An 18,456-nucleotide genomic window follows, 5' to 3' on the forward strand; every position below is an offset into this window, starting at 1 on the left:
GATGCACTCTCTCAAGCTTGTCCTCTGAGACATTCGGCATGTTTATTGTTTTCCTTACCTGGAAGCTTCTGCCCTGGGTTGTTGTTGTTCAGTTGCTCAGACATGTCAACTCATTGCAACCCCATGAACTGCAGCACATCAGGTTTCCTTGCCCTTCACCATCTTCCAGAGTTTGCTTAAACTCATATCCATTGATTAGATGATGCCATCCTACCATCTCATCCTCTGTCGTCCCCTTCTCCTCCTGCCTTCAATCTTTCCAACCATCAGGGTCTTTTCCAGTGAGTCAGTGCTTCACATCAGGTGGCCAAAGGATTGGAGCTTCAGCTTCAGCATCAGTTCTTCCAGTGAGTACTCAGGGTTGATTTCCTTTAGGATTCACTGCTTTGATCTCCTTATTGTCCAAGGGACCTCAGGAGCCTCAGGGTTGCATTGGTTCATTCATTTGCTTTACAGTGTTACTGAGGAATGCCTTCTATGTAATCACATTTCCATCCTGAGAAACTTCCAAGGTTAGGTAAAACAATGTGTTCTGCAGAGAAGTCCAAACAAATGCATTTTCATCTACAACCAGAGACCAGGAACCTGCACTGGGAACAATGGCTATCCTTGCTTTAAGGCTGTCATAAAACTAGGGTGGAGCGTGGGGCTACAACAAGTAAAACTGCTGTAAAGCGTTCCAGCAATTTTTAAATAACCTTATTCTTGATTTAGCGTTTATGTGCTTTCTTGCCATAAACCTTTAATATTTTTTCAGACTTTAGACAAAGCTGGTTCCACAGGTTTTGCTTTTTCTTTTTTTTTTGATGTGTGTCTATTGAACTACCCACTTCCCCATTTTCACTGATGTCTGCCTGGATTAACCACTTTTGATTGTGTCCCAACTTTTTCCCCACATCATTCATCATTTTATCATTAACATATTCATAAATTTATTTCTTCACACATTAGTATTGCACTAATGGACAATAACTTTCTTAAATGTAGAATCTTCCCCAAATCTAACAAATTGGCATACCATGTGTGCTCATGGATATTTAGTAAATGAACTAATAAGTGTGACATACAATTGACCATAACAAAAAGACTATACATTTAATCATATGTAAATTTATCATTCAAATCACATTGCAACTGTTGAAAATATTATTACACTCAAAGTTTGAAATCAGATAAATTTGGTGAATAAAGAAATTTCATCATGGATTATGAAGTCTAGTAAGGCTTAGGTCATGTATCAAATTGTTGACACCTGTGAAAATATGGGTCAAAATTTGTAGTGCTGGATTATAGCTCCAGTCATTTAGCCAACTCTCTATGAAGACTAAAGTTTTTTACTCCTAAAACACCAGTCACAAGGCTTTCAAAAATTAGAAGAATTGAAATAATATATTTTGTAAATATAATCTTAGAACAATCATTGTTGAGGTTGCAACTATTTTTCTTGAAAATGTTAATTTCTTTTAAATGTTGAGACTTAGCTTTCCCAATTATAATGGATTTACTAGCACCATCTGTTTTTAAAATTTAGTTTTTTTTTCTTAAGTGAGTTTTATTTAAATAATTTGTTTAAAAAGCTTTATTGTAAAAACAGGTACTACTCAAAAATATTTTGTTTTTCAATCCAAAATTTTTAGGCTTAGTAAAATTATTTTACAAAAATGGTCACACTTGTTTTTTTTTCAGTCTCAAATCAAGTCAAGTGTTTATTTGTGAGTCATTGTAGCAAGGAGAGATAAGAAAGCCTTCCTCAGTGATCAATGCAAAGAAATAGAGGAAAACAATAGAATGGTAAAGACTAGAGATCTCTTCAAGAAAATTTGAGATACCAGGGAGCATTTCATGCAAAGATGGGCTCAATAAAGGACAGAAATTGTATGGACATAACAGAAGCAGAAGATATTAAGAAAAGGTGGCAAGGTACACAGAAGAACTGTACAAAAAAGATCTTCACGACCCAGATAATCATGATGGTGTGATCACTCACCTAGAGCCAGACATCCTGGAATGTGAAGTCAAGTGGGCCTTAGAAAGCATCACTACAAACAAAGCTAGTGGAGGTGATGGAATTCCAGTTGAGCTATTTCAAATCCTAAAAGGTGATGCTGTGAAAGTGCTGCATGCAATATGCCAGCAAATTTGGGAAACTCAGCAGTGGCCACAGGACTGGAAAAGGTCAGTTTTCATTTCAATCCCAAAGAAAGGCAATGCCAAAGAATGCTCAAATTACCACAGAATTGCACTCATCTCACATGCTAGCAAAGTAATGCTCAAAATTCTCCAAGCCAGGCTTCAGTAGTACATGAACCATGAACTTCCAGATGTTCAAGCTGGATTTAGAAAAGGCAGAGGAACCAGAGATCAAATTGTCAACATCCATTGGACCATCAAATAAATGAGAGAGCTCCAGAAAAACATCTGTTTCTGCTTTATTGACTATGCCAAAGCCTTTGACTGTGTGGATCACAACAAACTGTGGAAAATTCTTCAAGAGATGGGAATACCAGACTACCGGACCTGCCTCCTAAGAAATCTATATGCAGGTCAAGAGACAAAAATTAGAACCAGACATGGAACAATAGACTAGTTCCAAACTGGTAAAGGAGTACGTCGAGGCTGTATATTGTCACTGTGCTTATTTAACTTATGCACAGAGTACATCATGAGAAATGTTGGGCTGGATGAAGCACAAGCTGAAATCAAGATTGCCAGGAGAAATATCAATAACCTCAGATATGCAGATGATACCACCCTTGTGGCAGAAAGTGAAGAGGAACTGAAGAACCTCCTGATGAAAGTGAAAGAGGAGAGTGAAAAAGTTGGCTTAAAATTGAATATTCAGGAAACTAAGATCATGGAATCCAGTCCCATCACTTCATGGCAAATAGATGGGGAAACAATGGAAACAGTGACAGACTTTATTTTTTTAGGGCTCCAAAATCACTGTCACTGGTGAATGCAGCCATGAAATTAAAAGATGCTTGTTCCTTGAAAGAAAAGTTATGACCAACCTAGACAGCGTATTAAAAAGCAGAGGTATTACTTTGCCAGCAAAGGTCCGTCTAGTCAAAGCTATGGTTTTTCCAGTAGTCATGTATGGATGTGAGAGTTAGGCTATAAAGAAAGCTGACGCTGAAACATTGATGCTTTTGAACTGTGGTGTTGGAGAAGACTCTAGAGAGTCCCTTGGACTGCAAGTCGATCCAACCAGTCCATCCTAAAGGAAATCAGTCCTTAATATTCACTGGAAGGACTGATGCAGAAGCAAGAATTGACTCATTTGAAAAGCCCCTGATGCTGGGAAAGATTGAAGGCAGGAGGAGAAGGGGACAACATAGGATGAGGTGGTTGAATGGCATTGCTGACTCAACAGACATGAGTTTGTGCAAGCTCTAAGAATTGGTGATGGACACGGAAACCTGGAATGCTACAGTCCACAGGGTCACAGAGAGTCCAACACAACTGAGTAACTGAACTTAACTGATAGCGACAGTAAGGATTGAAACATATTTTCTTTTCCTCAGGATATATTTATTTTGTATAAATTATGTATTTATATTTATATAATATTTATACATTTAATCATCTCTTCAAAGTTTATTTTGTTATTTAATTTGAACACTTGATAAATAGTACATTGCTGAATTTCAGATTTCTTATTGATCTTGCAAAATTACCTAAATTTTAACAAAATAAATTCATCAAAGTTTAGGATTATATGAAGTTGGATTTCAGCTATTGATAACTGATCCAAATCCAATTCACAGTTGTTCCTAGGTTGTGTATCATTAGTGGTTCCAACTCAAAGTCTAAACTGTTAAATGAATCATCGACCTTTTGGTGCAACCTAAATTCTGTTCTGCTCATTTCCACAGCCCAGCACTATGAGACTGCTAAACACTATTAGGCTCACAGCCTTTAGTGGCTTTGATTGGCTTACGGCCTCCAGAGAGAGCTCTCTTTGTAAGTGTATTTTCCGAATTGCCTGTTTCTCTTAAATCTTGTTTTTCTAACCCTAGATGACTTGATATGCTAGAAGTTGAATTATCTCCTCTCTCTTTAAAACACTGGAAAATCTTTGGTTACCAGACACATTACTGAACTTCTCAATCACTCATTCTGTGCTGTTTACAAATGAAAATACTGTTCAATATGAGTCTTACCTCTGAATATATTCTTTTTTCTAGAATCTTAGCCCTTTAAAGCCTACCAACCTTGGTAGCTCTCTAATGTTTTCAAACAGAATTTTTTTTTCTTTTTCAGATTAGGCCCTATTTGTTGGAGACAATTGTTGTTTGTATAAGATACACCATCATATGCAAGGAAGTTTTTGTTTTGTTATATATCCTTCTCGAATGTGTCTGCAAAAACTTCTGCAATCTTTCATTAAGAAATTATCTCTAAAAATTCTAGGGTATAGAATGAGTAATGTTTGTATGTGCACATGTTAATTCTGGAGTGTAATAAACTTAGAGTAAAAATTCTTCATATGACAGTGTTGAACAACAAGAAAATTTCTTTTACTTAAAAATGTATCTGTTAAGTTTACAACTAACCCGTGTTTCTAGTCAGGAAGGCAGTGGCAACCCTTCCAGTACTCTTGCCTGGAAAATCCCATGGACGGAGGAGCCTGGTGGTCTACAGTCCATGGGGTCGCTAAGAGTCATACATGACTGAGCGACTGAACTGAACTGAAGGTGATATTACCAACATGATCTTTGATCTTTTTTTCTTGTTTTTTTTTCTTCCTCAAGTAACAAGAAACTCATTCAAATCCATAGGTGATTACCATGAACAAACATCTCATCATATTTATAGAAATTCTTAAACATTAATCATAGCTAGAACTTAAGACTGTGGAATCATAAACTATATTATTAGGTAGATTTTTAGTAATCCAAAAATTATTTGTAACCATCAAAAGAGATACATCGTAGTGTAAACTTTGCAGCATTGTTTTAATACATACATTGCTTTAATACATTGTTTTTTTGGTCATAATGCTGATTTCTACTTGACTATGGTGTTGTCATGCCTTGTTTAGTTTGTTTAGCTCTCTTTGCTGTGCAGTAGGTCCTGGTGGTTATCTGTTTTATACATAGTAGTGTGTATATTTTTAATCCCAAAGTCCCAGTTGATCCCTCCACCCTTTCCCCTTTGGCAGCCATAAATTGTTTTCTATGTCTGTGGGTCTGTTTCAGTTTTGTATATCAGTTCATTTTATCTTTTTTTTAGGTTCCACATGTTTGTGATATCATATGATATTTGTCTTTCTCTGACTTATTTCACTTAGTATGGCAATCTCTAGATCCGTCCATGCTGCTGCCAATGGCATTATTTTGTGGCTGAGTGCTATTCTGTTGTACATATGTGTCACTTCCCTTTCCATTCATCTGTCAATGGACGTTTATCTTGTCTCCATGTCTTGGCTACTGTAAACAGTGCTAGTGGTGCAGTGAATGTTGGGGTGCACGTGTCTTTTCAGATTATGAGTTTCTCTTGATATATATACCCTGGAGCAGATTGCAGGATCACTTAGTAGCTCTATTCTTAGACAAACAATCTTATAAAGGATGGGTTGATAAACATATCCATCCTCGGGTTTTATTTCCTTCCTATTTTGCTGTATTTGCCCTACCACGTTTGCTTAATGAGTTTATAGTCTCTGTCAGATTAATATAAATTTCTTAATTCCCCTCACATCATTAAAAGCAATGAACTTCATTAATGGTACTGAGACTGAAAAGAAACACAACATTAGAAAATCAAAACTCCTGTAGCAAGTGTTGAAATAAAATAGTCCAAGTAAACAATGTTGGCATGCTTAGTGTAAAATCTTCAGTGTCTATCCTTACATAGTTGATACGTGTTCGTGTTGCTTCAAATTTTTCACTATTATGGATAAAGCTTCTGTAAGTAATGTGGTACAGACTATTGTACAAACATGTAGTTTTATTTCTCTAGGAAAAATACCTAGGAGTAAGATTGAGAATCATATGGAAAGTGAATATTTAAGTGTATATAACATTAACAATGTGTTTCATAAAGCAGCTAAGTTGTTTTGCATTACCACCAAACATGTATGATATTCCAGTTGGTACACTTTCTTGTCAACACTTGGTATCTTCAGATTTTGAAAATCTAGCCATTAATGATTTTAATAGATGTATAGTGCCATCTCTTTGGAATCTTAGTTTGTCTTTCCCTGAGAAATAATTATGTTGAATGATTTATTCACTTCCTATTCATAGATATTTCTTGGAGAAGTATCTATCCCAATTTTCTGTTAGAGTTTATTGAACTTCTTAGCAAATGTTCAGAGCTTCCTGAAGTCTACTGCTAATTTGACCTGGTTACCTAGGAGAGATATTTACAAGGTTTTTCTGGTTTGTCTGGTAAGAATGAGACCTTTAACACTTTGTATGAGTTTCAGAGATTGTTCATCTTACTACTTTCTGTGTCATCTTTTTTTGTTTTTTTAACCTGGCCTCAGATAAATTCCTTTCATTTATGTGTAGTTGTTTAATACCTAAAGGACTTTTATGAGTGCAAAAAAGCATACAGTTTATAGCTTGATTAATGCTCACTGTGTTATTGTCTTCATAATTTAATTATAAATTTTATAACTCTTCTAAGTATTAAAATGCCAGATTAAGAAAAAAACAAGAACGTGATTAAAGTGATTTTATCTGCTACAAGCATTGCACTCTGTTTTATTTCTTTATTATCCCTGTAGTCATTTAAAGCTTACTGGCATATAAAAATGTTTATGTATTTCTCAAGAAATAGGAATATTGACTTACAGATTCTGAGTCAGCAAGGCCAGAGTGATTCTCAATTTATTTCCATGATAGGAAAAAAATGATTTCTTGAGTCTTCCATATTAATTTGAATTTATGGTTTCTTAGACTATTTCTACTTAAATAACATCCATCTTTTGCAGTGTCACTAAGACTTTTCATGCCCATAGTATTTACTCCAGTCAACTTCCTTCCCAAGTTTCCCAAGTTATATACATGGTTTTTGGTCCTGTTTAACATTTATATCTTTATTACTCTGTGTATCACAGGCTTCATCAAAAGGTTTTATCTCCCAGAAGTGAGAGACTGATTTTATTTCATATCCATCTAGGTACACTTGGCTAATTTATTTATGTGCTATATTCCACAGACCTGAACATGGGTTTATTTGCTAAACTTCTCCTTCCTACCTAGTAGGTTGGTTTATTTACAGTTAACATCTCTCTCTATCCATCTAGGAGAAAATGTACTTTACTATATGAAAAGATATATAATTAGTAAAAGAAACCAGACACTTCACATTATACATATATATGTGTAGGCACATATGTATATATAATTATAGCATAATTCTGTCTTGATATGGTCAAACTTTATAGCAAAACTATTTTTGGTATTTTTTCTGTTTATCTTCATTATTTGATTATTATCAACCAATTCTCACATTTTATATTCTTACCTTCTTTGAATAAAATAGACTTATTTTTCAGTATTTGATGTCAAATTATAACAATTTAAGCAGAAGGAGGTCCTGTTGGCTAACCTTTTGTCCTTTGAAAATTATCTTGGGGATTCTTTTTAAAAAAGGATTTTGGCAGTAAGTACATGTACATCTTTTTATTATTATTATTATTCAACATGGAATGAGGTACTTTTTAAGTAATGGATGTTTCTTTTAAAAGAAGATAATATTTCAAGCCAAATCTTGTTAATAGAGCTATATAATAGATTTATTTCATTTAGTAAATTTTTATTGTGCATATATTACATACAGAGGGTTGTTTTTGATACAATCAAATAAGATCCTTTTCTCTTCATTTTATATTAAATTTAGTTCAAGTGGAATTTTTATAATTTATTTTCATTAGTATTTTTGCTGTTGCTGCACTTATTATTAATAATTTTTGCAGAGTACTGTATTTTCATTTATAGCACATAAGAACACATATAACCCTAAATCCTTTATATATTATGTGTTCTTAATATTTAATACTTACATATTTCAAGAAAGAATACATATTTAGGGCTGAAAGTCATAGTTTCAATTTTTTTTTCAGTTTTTTCTGAACAAGGATTTTACAGAAAAGAAAACTGTATTATCATAATGTGTAGGCAATTACTTACCTTGACAGGGCATGTTGCTTCAAGTTTCAGGGTATCTTGGAAATATCTGAAAGAATTAGGAGCAAATGATATGCCTTCTTGTGCAGCAACTTGGCATGTTGATAGATTAGTATTCCCAACAAAACACCACTGTAATTACACTATAATCACAAAGGTCAACATGAAGATCTTTTTGATCACACTTCACATCTTACGCCTTGCTAAATCAGTAATTTAATATGGAACTCTTTAAATGCGAAGCTCATCACCTTCCCCACTTATTGGTCTACCCCTGCCTACTTAGCAAGTAATAATAGAAAGATTAAAACACACACACACACACACACACACACACACACACACACAAACAAGTAGGCTACCAGATATTTATTTTTCTTTGTATTACTCCATATGCATTTGTTACTTTGCTAATAGTTTCGTTGGGGAGAAGGAAATGGGAGGGGATTGGCCATTACATTGCTCTGAAGTCAAAATAGAAAACATTTGCTGAGAGCAGTGTTTCTAGTAATCTAGAAAGTATAGAATAACAGTAATAATAAAGTGCTCTTTTCCTTCATCACAGATAGTGATAACTCAGTTATTTGCATTTAAACTTTGTAAATATCCCAACATTTCTTGAAAATAGAAATGAGAAATGAAATCCTCAGTTTGTCAGATTTAGCCTGATGGCAAATAGTTTATAAATGAAATTTAGTCATATGTTGCTTAATTCCATTGTTAGAACATGTAACATAGTTAATATTTTTGCCTCTTTAGCAGGATAAGGTTTGGGGGTACTGAGATATTTTGGTAGTGGGATTGGTTTGAGTAGCATGAGTGGCCAGATATACTGGGAACAGACAAGCCTGTACTGTGGTCCACCTTTTTTTCTCACTAACTAGAATATCATTTTAATCTCCAGTGACTTAGTTTCCTTATCTATAAAAGATGGTTGCTGAGCTGGATAATATTTGATATTCTTTAATATTTGACCATTCTATTATTAAGTTTTCAAAGAACTTCTGGTGGAATTTGGTCTGAAAGAGAAGAAAATGGGGAGGCTGATTTAGGATGGTGAGATGATGATATTCCATCCATATGAGATACACAAAGGATAATCCCTTTTAATATGTCAATTCTATATTTTATTCTGCAATATGTAAGAGAATTGCACACTAACTGTATGTCAGAGCACAAAATATTCATCAGTAAAACAGAATAAGAAAATGTATATGTAATTAGTGTAGCTACCCAGATGAGATCTTGTCACTATATTAAGAATTGTAATACCCCTAGGTTTTCCCATAATATGATTTTAGTAATCTTAAGTCCAGATATATTTTCTCCTTAAAGTATTCATGTCAAATAAATAGTCCTTGAAACCTAATATTCCAAATATTTTTCAAGTATTTCTCACCCACCTATTTTCATAATGATTTCTATCACTTAATCTAATAACACAAGGTCTTTAAATTTTGGACATCACTCCCACTTATGATCCTACTACTGGGAAGTATTTTGTTATCAAATTTGGCCTCAGTCCATTGACAATAATCTTACTTGCTTATGTCCAAACGTTATATATTTACATTTAAACCAAAATAAGTGATGAACTAGAATACTGTGTAGCAGGAGTATGGGGATGTTGGAAGGTAGCTGAGGATTCTCTAAAAGCAGATAGAACTGACATGACCCTTGGTGGACCCAATGCACAGGCAGTCCGGACACACTCTTCTTGAGTCCCACAGCCAGTCTCATGGCCTATAAGAATCCACATCTTCCCTAAAGATTTTTGCTCATTTTGTCCACACTTCCATTCTCCTGGCCTCCTCTGCTTCTTGGGTGGTGACTTAAACTGTCACCTTTGTTCTGTTCCGTGCTGAGGCTCACGTGAATTTTAGTTGCCTTTTTTGTTCTCTCAGTCAAAAGATACTCCCACAAAGCATTCATTTCTTTGGTAGATGTATTTAATTCTTTGCAGGAGTTTTAAATGGAATCACATCACACATCATAGCAGCTAAGCCATCTTTATAAAACCCACATTTGTTAGTTCGTTGCTTCTTTTCTCTTCACACTGTCTTATTATGCAGAGCAGTTCAATTCTTAACTGATTTTACATCCTCATTTGCACACCCATGTGTTTGAGATACACAGCAGGGGAAATTTTCTTCTGTGCGGTACACTAAGGAAGAGAGTGGTGCTTGTGGATAATTTTCTTCTTACAGAGACAGTATGTAAATGGGATGTATTATCATACAGAGTTGGATCCAAAACTGATTACACTGAGCGGAGAGAGGTTGTAGTAATGAACATCTGGATATGATTTTAGGAGCCAATCCAAGTAGAATTCTTTAGCAAGAACTTCATCAAAGAAGCTATTTCTAACTCCTGGTAATTAGCATATACTACAATGACTGAATGATTGTACATTGGCTTAGTTCCCTAGCAGTTAGGCCTTCTATAGGCATGTTGATTCTATCAAAAGATCTCAAAGAAACAGAACATGATAAGCTAGAATCAAAAATTGATTGGTTACTCTAGTCACAATCTTAAAGATCCTTTACCCTAAAGGTGGATACTTACTGCCTCCTGTTCACTGTAGCATGTGGAGTGCTGGAGGGATTCGCCTCATTCTTTATTCCTCTATTCCATCCTTGGATACAGAATGACTGATGTATCTGTGTTTCTGTAAAAGTCTTTCTCAGCCTGTGAGTTTTTATACCTAACTCCCAGGCTTTGTTGTAAGCATTCTGCCGTGGCCCTTAGGGAAGTGTTGGCAACTGTATGCAGGCGAACGCTGAATCTGGGACTCCCAGAGAAAACAAACTGTAACCCATGCTTTCCTTGAAAGTTGAAAAACATTGTTAAGTGTCGATCTACTTTGTTCTCTCCAGTGTTTGATGACTTCCATCTCCATTCATTGCTGCCAGAGTGAAAGTTACCTGTTACATCTTGTCTTGAAGGAACTTGTCATATTTTGGATTTTTAGTAATTAGGTGGTCACTTTGCCAAACATCTCTGGCTTGTTTAACATTTTTGTTTGAGAATTATAATAATTATCCTCATCATTAGTGTTGGAATGACATTTCTCTTATTTCTGTATTCTAGGGGAAGTAGCAGTTTTAAGCCATGCTTTTTAAAACAGTATCTCACTTTACAAATTACACATTTAGCAATAGCAGGATATTTTACTAAAACATTTAAGAGATTTGTTGTTGTTTTAATCCTTAAGTCTTATCCGACTGTTTTGCGACTCCATGAACTGTAGCCTGCAAAGTTCTTCTCTGTCTGTGGGATTCTCCAGGCAAGAATACTGGAGTGGGTTGCCATTTCCTTCTCCAGAGGATCTTCCTGACCCAAACAGGGATCAAACCTGTGATAGCAGGCAAATACTTTATCACTGAGCCACCTGGGAAGCCATTTAAGAGAGTATAGTATTTTTAGTATAAAGTAAGGTGATCTCCTGATAATGAATATCTGATAGTCCAGTATCTAAGAAAATGTGATTTATGAGAATATTATAAAAATGTTGATAATATAACATTAGAGATGACTCCTTCTGAATGAAATTTATATACATGCTAACTATAATATGGATAAAATTTGAATGTATTATGCCAACCAAAATAAACCAGACACAAAAGGAAAAATATTTTATTATTCCACTTATATGAGGTACTTATAGTGGTGAAATTTGTGTGAATGAAAAAATAGAAAAGCTTCAAACTTTCTCTGGTGGTTGCTAGGAATGAGTTATTGTTCAACAGAGAGAGAGTTTTAATTGGGGGAAGATAAAACAATTATGGAAATGAATGATGGTGTTGATAACAGTACAAGTGTATATAATGCCACTGAAATGTACAGTAAAAATGATCAAAACACTAAATTTTATGTTTTGTATATTTGACCATAATAAAGACAAAAATGTTATTTGAAATATATATTAAAACCATTGACAAGTTGTTTCTAAACCTGAGGTTAGGGAAATATAAGAGGAAATGAGAGCATCTTGTTTTGCCAGAAAGTAATACAGCACTCAAGAAAAAGGAGGATACAATGTCAAAAAGATAGAAGCCAGACTTGAAAACATTCCCAATGGCCAAATTAGAACAATTTGAGCAACAAAGTAAATAGAAACATTGGATTATGGCCAAAATAATAAAATAAATATGTATGAATCCATACTGATGATAGTAGATGATTGAATGAAGGCATAAAATGAGAGGAAAGGAACAACACCTCTTTGCAAAATTAATAAATGTAGAAAAAATGAAATAGAAAAACAACATTAGTAACCACTACAGTAATAATTGTGGCAGGCAAGATCCACAGATCATGCTAATACTAGAGGGCAAAAGTTTAAGGAGAAAATATTTTCAGTCTCAAAAGATATTCCTTAATATATTTTTGGATTACAGGTGGAAACAAAATAACATATTGGAGAAATGTGTTTGACAATGTAGAGTTACTGTCTTTTTTCCCTTTGCGATAGATAGATAGATAATCCCCCTTAATGTCATGACTGAGATGGGCACATTACCCCTGTGGTATTCTCCCTCTAGATTCATAATATCACCTGCATCATGAAAAAAACCCTCAACACCCCAGAAGCTGATGGAATCTATGGAATTCTCAACCAGTATTTTTCAAGCTTATTAAGATTAAAAAAAATCTGTCATAATTTGGAGGATGAAAAGATGTATGACCATTGAATTCAGCGTAGATACTGAATTGTATCCCAGAATGGCAAGAGGATATTAGTGAAAATATGGTGAAATATGAATAAATTGTGTAGTTAATAACTAATTTCTTTATTTCAATGATTGTGCCATGGATTATAAGATGTGAAAATTAGTGCAAACTATACCCTGTTTTTGAAGCTGCTCTGTTACTTTAAAATTATTTCAAAATAAAAGAAGTTTAAAATATAAATATCATGATATTTATTACGTAGTCTTTATTACAATAGGACTTTGGAGGCAATCATTTCTCTCTTCTTTAGATATTTGAAAGTAACAAAACTATTTGTTTATGTGAGTGTACATTCATTGATTATTCATTCATTCATCCATTCATTAAAGGGTACTCTAATATTTAATTTTCACTGAATTACTTAGGTTTTTCACCTTACAAATAAATCTAGGGATATTAATCATCTTATTTTAGAGTTTTTAAACAGTACATAAAGTAATATTGACCAGTTTCTCATTTTGGAGTCGTGTATGCTATTATACAGGTAATAAAATATACATTTTATACTTTAAATACTTAGTACTTTACCTAGAAAAAGTTTTCACATTAATGTTACTGTGTTAAAGTCTGATTCTTGTTCTGAGTGATGATTGTAACTAATTTAATTGTTAATAATCTATCAAACCTTTATCAAGGTGATTGTTAATTTGTTATTATTCACTTCACTGTTCAAAATGCTCAGAAAATAGAAAAAAAAATATCTGAGGAACAACAGAGCAATCTAAAAGGAATACTTTCTCTGCTCTCCTGTCTAATGTTTAGTTACAACCATTTTAAAATGAAAGAATATTTTCTAATCATGAACTCAAAATCTACAATGAGAATATTAAAAGCAAGATACCACAATTTATTCTCTAACCAAACAAAAACAGATTTAATGAAGACATAACATCCTCTCTTCATCCAAATAATTTCACTCTTCTTCAAGGAAGCTTTCAGTAACTAAGCTCTCAAAATATAAGTTGTGTACAAACCACCAAAATAAATATATAAACACACTTCTTTGGGAATATAGAACCATCTGTTTATCTTGCATACTCACAGTTGCTACAAGAGTTGATTTCTGACTTGAAAGATTCATTCCCAAGGGCTGTAAGGCTATCTATCACTAGGCTTGACAAAGAGTAGAAAATCTGACAGTTGTCAGAAAGGATTTCTGTGAGCTTCCTAAAAATGAAAGGAAAGATCAAATTCTTTTGATCTTTCTCTCAGTGATCTTAGCTCTAGAAAGTGCAGAGAAATGATTAGAAATGATCATTTTGTTTTGAAAGATATTGCTAATTAATAATGAAATGATAATAATGTCATCTGCAGAGTAGCCTTGAATCAAAACTGTAAAGTAGATGAGTTTTAAAATTGAGAACTCTCTTAGTGGAAATTCTACATTTTTTTTTTTTTTTCACTCTACCAAAGTTTCTGGGGCTTGCCTCAGAGCTCAGATGGTAAATCATCTGCCTGCAATGCAGGAGACCAGGGTTTGATTCCTGAGTTGGGAAGCTCCCCTGGAGAAAGGAATGGCAACCCACTCCAGTATTCTTGCCTGGAGAATCCCTTGGACAGAGGAGCCTGACAGGCTGCAGTCCACAGGATCACAACAGTTGGACAGGACTTAATGACTGAACCTCCACCGCCACTGCCATGATTTCTAATACTGTAACCTTTGTACCTTCTAGCGCCAGCCATGCAACTCTTTGTTGCTCACATATACTTTTGTGTGGAAATTTGATTTGTGCTGCCCTTCTGATCTCCCTTCTTTCCTTCTTCCTCTATTCCTTCCTTCTGAGAAGTATCTATTAAGTGTTTACTATGAACTGGGCTCTAGGTTAGTTTCCCTGATTCAGACAGTGAAGACTCTGCCTGCAGCGAGGGAGATCAAAATTCAGTCCTTGGGTCGGGAAGATTCCCTGGAAAAGGAAATGGCTACCCACTCTAGTGCCCTTGCCTGGAGAATCCCATGGACAGAGGAGCCTGGTGGGCTACAGTCCACGGGGTCACAAAGAGTCAGACACGACTGAGTAACTAACACTTTTATTTTCAGGCTCTAGGTCAGAAGATTAGTACATCATTGTGAATAAAATAGTCACAGGTCTTAATCATACACAGATTGTGGCTTACTGTCTAGCAGATAAGAAAGACAATAAAAAAGTAAACAAGTATAACACATTGCTTATATTCTGCAGTGTATCTCCTTAGCTTGCCTCTGGTACTAGCATTAGTTAATGTCAGTTGTAGGCAGTTCTGGTGAGACCAGACTTACCTGGTGCTGACACTGATCCAGTTCATACACTGGGCATCTTATCCTCTTTCTTCTGCAGTGCTTTCTCCAACATCACTAGAACTGTATTGGCATCTGAGTATGTGGCGCGGAGAAGGTGTGTGGAGTAGAAGCCCCATGTAGGCGATCTCCAGCCTGTGGAAGAAAGCAGCAGCAGGGTAAATACTCCAAGCTGTGATCTGTTTACAAGAGGAAGTAATTTCTGGGATCCTTTTTGAAAAATTCTCAAGGGCAGATAGTAGAGTTGAGCTTCTGTAGTTCACTAATGTGAAATGTATAATATGCCCTGATACAGGACTTTCTTGATTCTGTAACTTACTCACTTTGTTCCATTACATCTCTCTTCTGGGCTTAATCTCCCCCACCCCCAAATATCTACACCTGAGTCCCTGCCTCAGGTTCAGCTTCTGGAGGATCAAAAATTTAAAAACTGTATACATTCACTGAATAAATACAGAAGTCAGATTTGTTTTAATGACTAATAAGAAAAATGTGTTGCAACAGTGAAATATTGCTTCATTTTTCTGGGGAGTGAGGAGGTTTGTAAGGAGTTAATTCTGTAGGTCTGGAATTGCCCTGAGCAGGTTTTCTTGAAATAACTACAGGGTAATGGCCCCTGATAAGGTATGAAATGCACTGGTTAATACAGTGGAGCCTGTGATGAGTTCGGGGATGATTTGTTTAAGCTTGCTATTGGTGTTTACTGAGATCAGTGAGGTTGACAGTTTGTATTTCTGAGATACCTGGAGGGCTCTGCCAGCAGCACTCTGCATAACAAGAAACATGCCCACAATACAAGCAAGGTGTAAGAAGCTCCATCTAAGACTCCATTCCAGGCTTGCAGGTATTTGAGTCCACCTTGGTGGTTTCTGATCAGAGAGAGATAGTATATAGCCTATTATGGTTATTAGAAAGCAAGAAAAATTCAAGCTTGAGTCTGTAATGCAATCACTGATCAAGATGCATACTCTTACTTTAATGCTTTTGCTGTATTCATAAAAAATAATAAAATAGTGAATTTATTAGATTTATTAGAATTTAATAAGTTATTAAATTTATTAGAATAAAATAAATTCATTAAATAATAAATAAGTGAACATCGACATTTTGGGTCCTCTAAAGTCTTCTCTTAACAATCAAATCCTGTCTAACTCTCAGTGTTCTACAGGAGGAAATCATATGTATCAATGAGGAAGCTACAGTATTCCTTGGGACCTAACCAGCATATAGGTACATATTTATAAGTATTATATATATAATCATCTGTATCTATTTAAAATGGGATATGAGTGCATTCTGATACCACCACCCCATCTACTACCCCAGAGGTCATTCTCATCTCATCGCCCTGCTCATCTATAAACTGCAGTGTCAAAATGAGGAGAGCTAGCTCCCACAAACCACCATCTGTTTACTTGGTTTAATTCCAGTGTGTGTATATAGTAGTATCGCAATGACCAACCCATATCCACATTTCCTGGTGGCTCATGTGTTAAAGAATTTGCGTGCAATGCAAGAGACTTGGGTTCGCTCCCTGGGTTCGGGAGATGCCCTGGAGTAGGAAATGGTGACCCACTCCAGTATTCCTGCCTGGAGAATTCCATGGACAGAGGAGCCTGTCGGGCTACAGTCCACAGGTTGCAAAGAGTCGGACACAACTGAAGGGACTTAGCATGCACACATGCATGTGGATTTCTGCAATCACATGGTCTGTTCAACTATTGAAGGACATCTTGGTTGCTTCAAGTTTTAAAGAAAGTATGACTAGCTGTTATAATTACTTGCATGCAGTTTTTTTGGTGTGGACATACATTTTCAAACCGGTTGGGATAAATAAATACCTAGGAATGTGATTTTTGGATCGCATGGTAAGATTATGTTTGGCTTCATAAGAAACTGCCATATTGACCTCCAAAGTGGCTGTCATTCATCTCACCAGGAATGACAGTTTTTGCTAGTCTGAATTCTCATCAACATGTCATTTTGTCAAGTTTTGTCATTTTAGCCCTTGATATTGATGTTTAAATATTGTTGTTTTAGTAGTTCTAATTGGAGTGTAGTGGTTTCTAATTTTTAAATGTATGTTTCTCAATAATGAATGAGGTGGAGCATCTATTGTATTCTTAGTTGCATCTGTGTATCTTCTCTAACGAGTTGTCTCTTCAGATAGTTTGCCCATTTTTTCCCAGCAGATTGTTTGCTTCTTTATCATTGAGCTTTCAGATGTCTTTGCCTATTTTGGATGCATGTTCTTTATCAGATTTGTGTTTTGCAAATATTTTCTACAAGTTATGGCTTGTTGTTCTCTTAATAGTGTCTGTTATGGACATCCATTTGTTCTAACACCATTTGTCAAAAAGATGAGCCTTTCTCCATGGAATTGCCATTTTTTTGTCAAAAAAATCTGTTGTCTCTATTTGCATAGATCTATTTTTGGGCTCCCTTTTCTGTTCCATTGATCCATATGTCTGTTCTTTCACAGTACCACGCTGTCTTGTTTACTGTAGGTTTATAGTAAATCTTGAGTTTGGTAGTGACACTTCTGTTGATCCACAGCTTTGTTTATTCACTAATATTACACTTCTTAAATATATACCCTTCTAATAAATCTTGAAATCAGGCAGTGTGAGTCTTCCAATCTTCTTCTTTAGTAACATGTTGTTGACTTTCATCTTTTAATTTTCCATACAAACTTTAGAATCAGTTTATCAATATTTTGAAAGTTCCTTGCTGGGACTTAGATTGGTTAGACATTGAATCCATATATTAAACTTTAAAGACTTGACATCTTAGTTAAGTGAGTTTTCCAGTCTATGAACAGAGACTATCCTTATTTATCATTAATTTTCCTTGAGGATTTTTTTAAGATCTTTGTGTTATTTAGAGATGTCCTACTTAAATTCTAAATATACAAGGGTTATCCTACTTCATTTCCATTATTTACTTCTAGTTTTGATTTGATATCTATCATTTCAGATATGTTAGAGTTTGTATTTTGACCCAGAGTGTGTATATCTTGGCCAATGATTCATTATTCTTGAGAAAAATATGTATTCTGCTATTGTTGGGTGGAATATTCCATAAATATCAGTTAGGTCAAGTTATTTAAAAATAGCCAAGCAATTTAACTTTACAGGATTCACATTTTTCTTTTAAATTCTGTAAAATGCTAGCATTATAGTTCAAAAGTTTACCAAATCTGTTTTGTATTCAGTAGGCTATATGTTTCTACTACAGAGGAATAGAAAAGAGATTAGATAGGATTTTAAAAGATGAAACATGTTCATTTCAATATACTACATCCTG

At 34.9% G+C, this 18,456-nt stretch overlaps 1 long non-coding RNA gene across 1 annotated transcript in view; it reads left to right on the forward strand.

The window, feature by feature from the left end:
- Positions 1-18,456, forward strand: part of LOC139037069 (uncharacterized) — a 293,540-nt gene that overhangs the window by 40,517 nt on the left and 234,567 nt on the right. Inside the window, exon 2 of the long non-coding RNA XR_011489865.1 lies at positions 15,191-15,308. This is a non-coding gene — a long non-coding RNA (uncharacterized lncRNA). The remainder of the gene's footprint in view (positions 1-15,190; positions 15,309-18,456) is intronic.

This window comes from Odocoileus virginianus, chromosome 1 (genome assembly GCF_023699985.2).
Source record: "Odocoileus virginianus isolate 20LAN1187 ecotype Illinois chromosome 1, Ovbor_1.2, whole genome shotgun sequence".
In the NCBI taxonomy this organism is placed as follows: domain Eukaryota; kingdom Metazoa; phylum Chordata; class Mammalia; order Artiodactyla; family Cervidae; genus Odocoileus; species Odocoileus virginianus.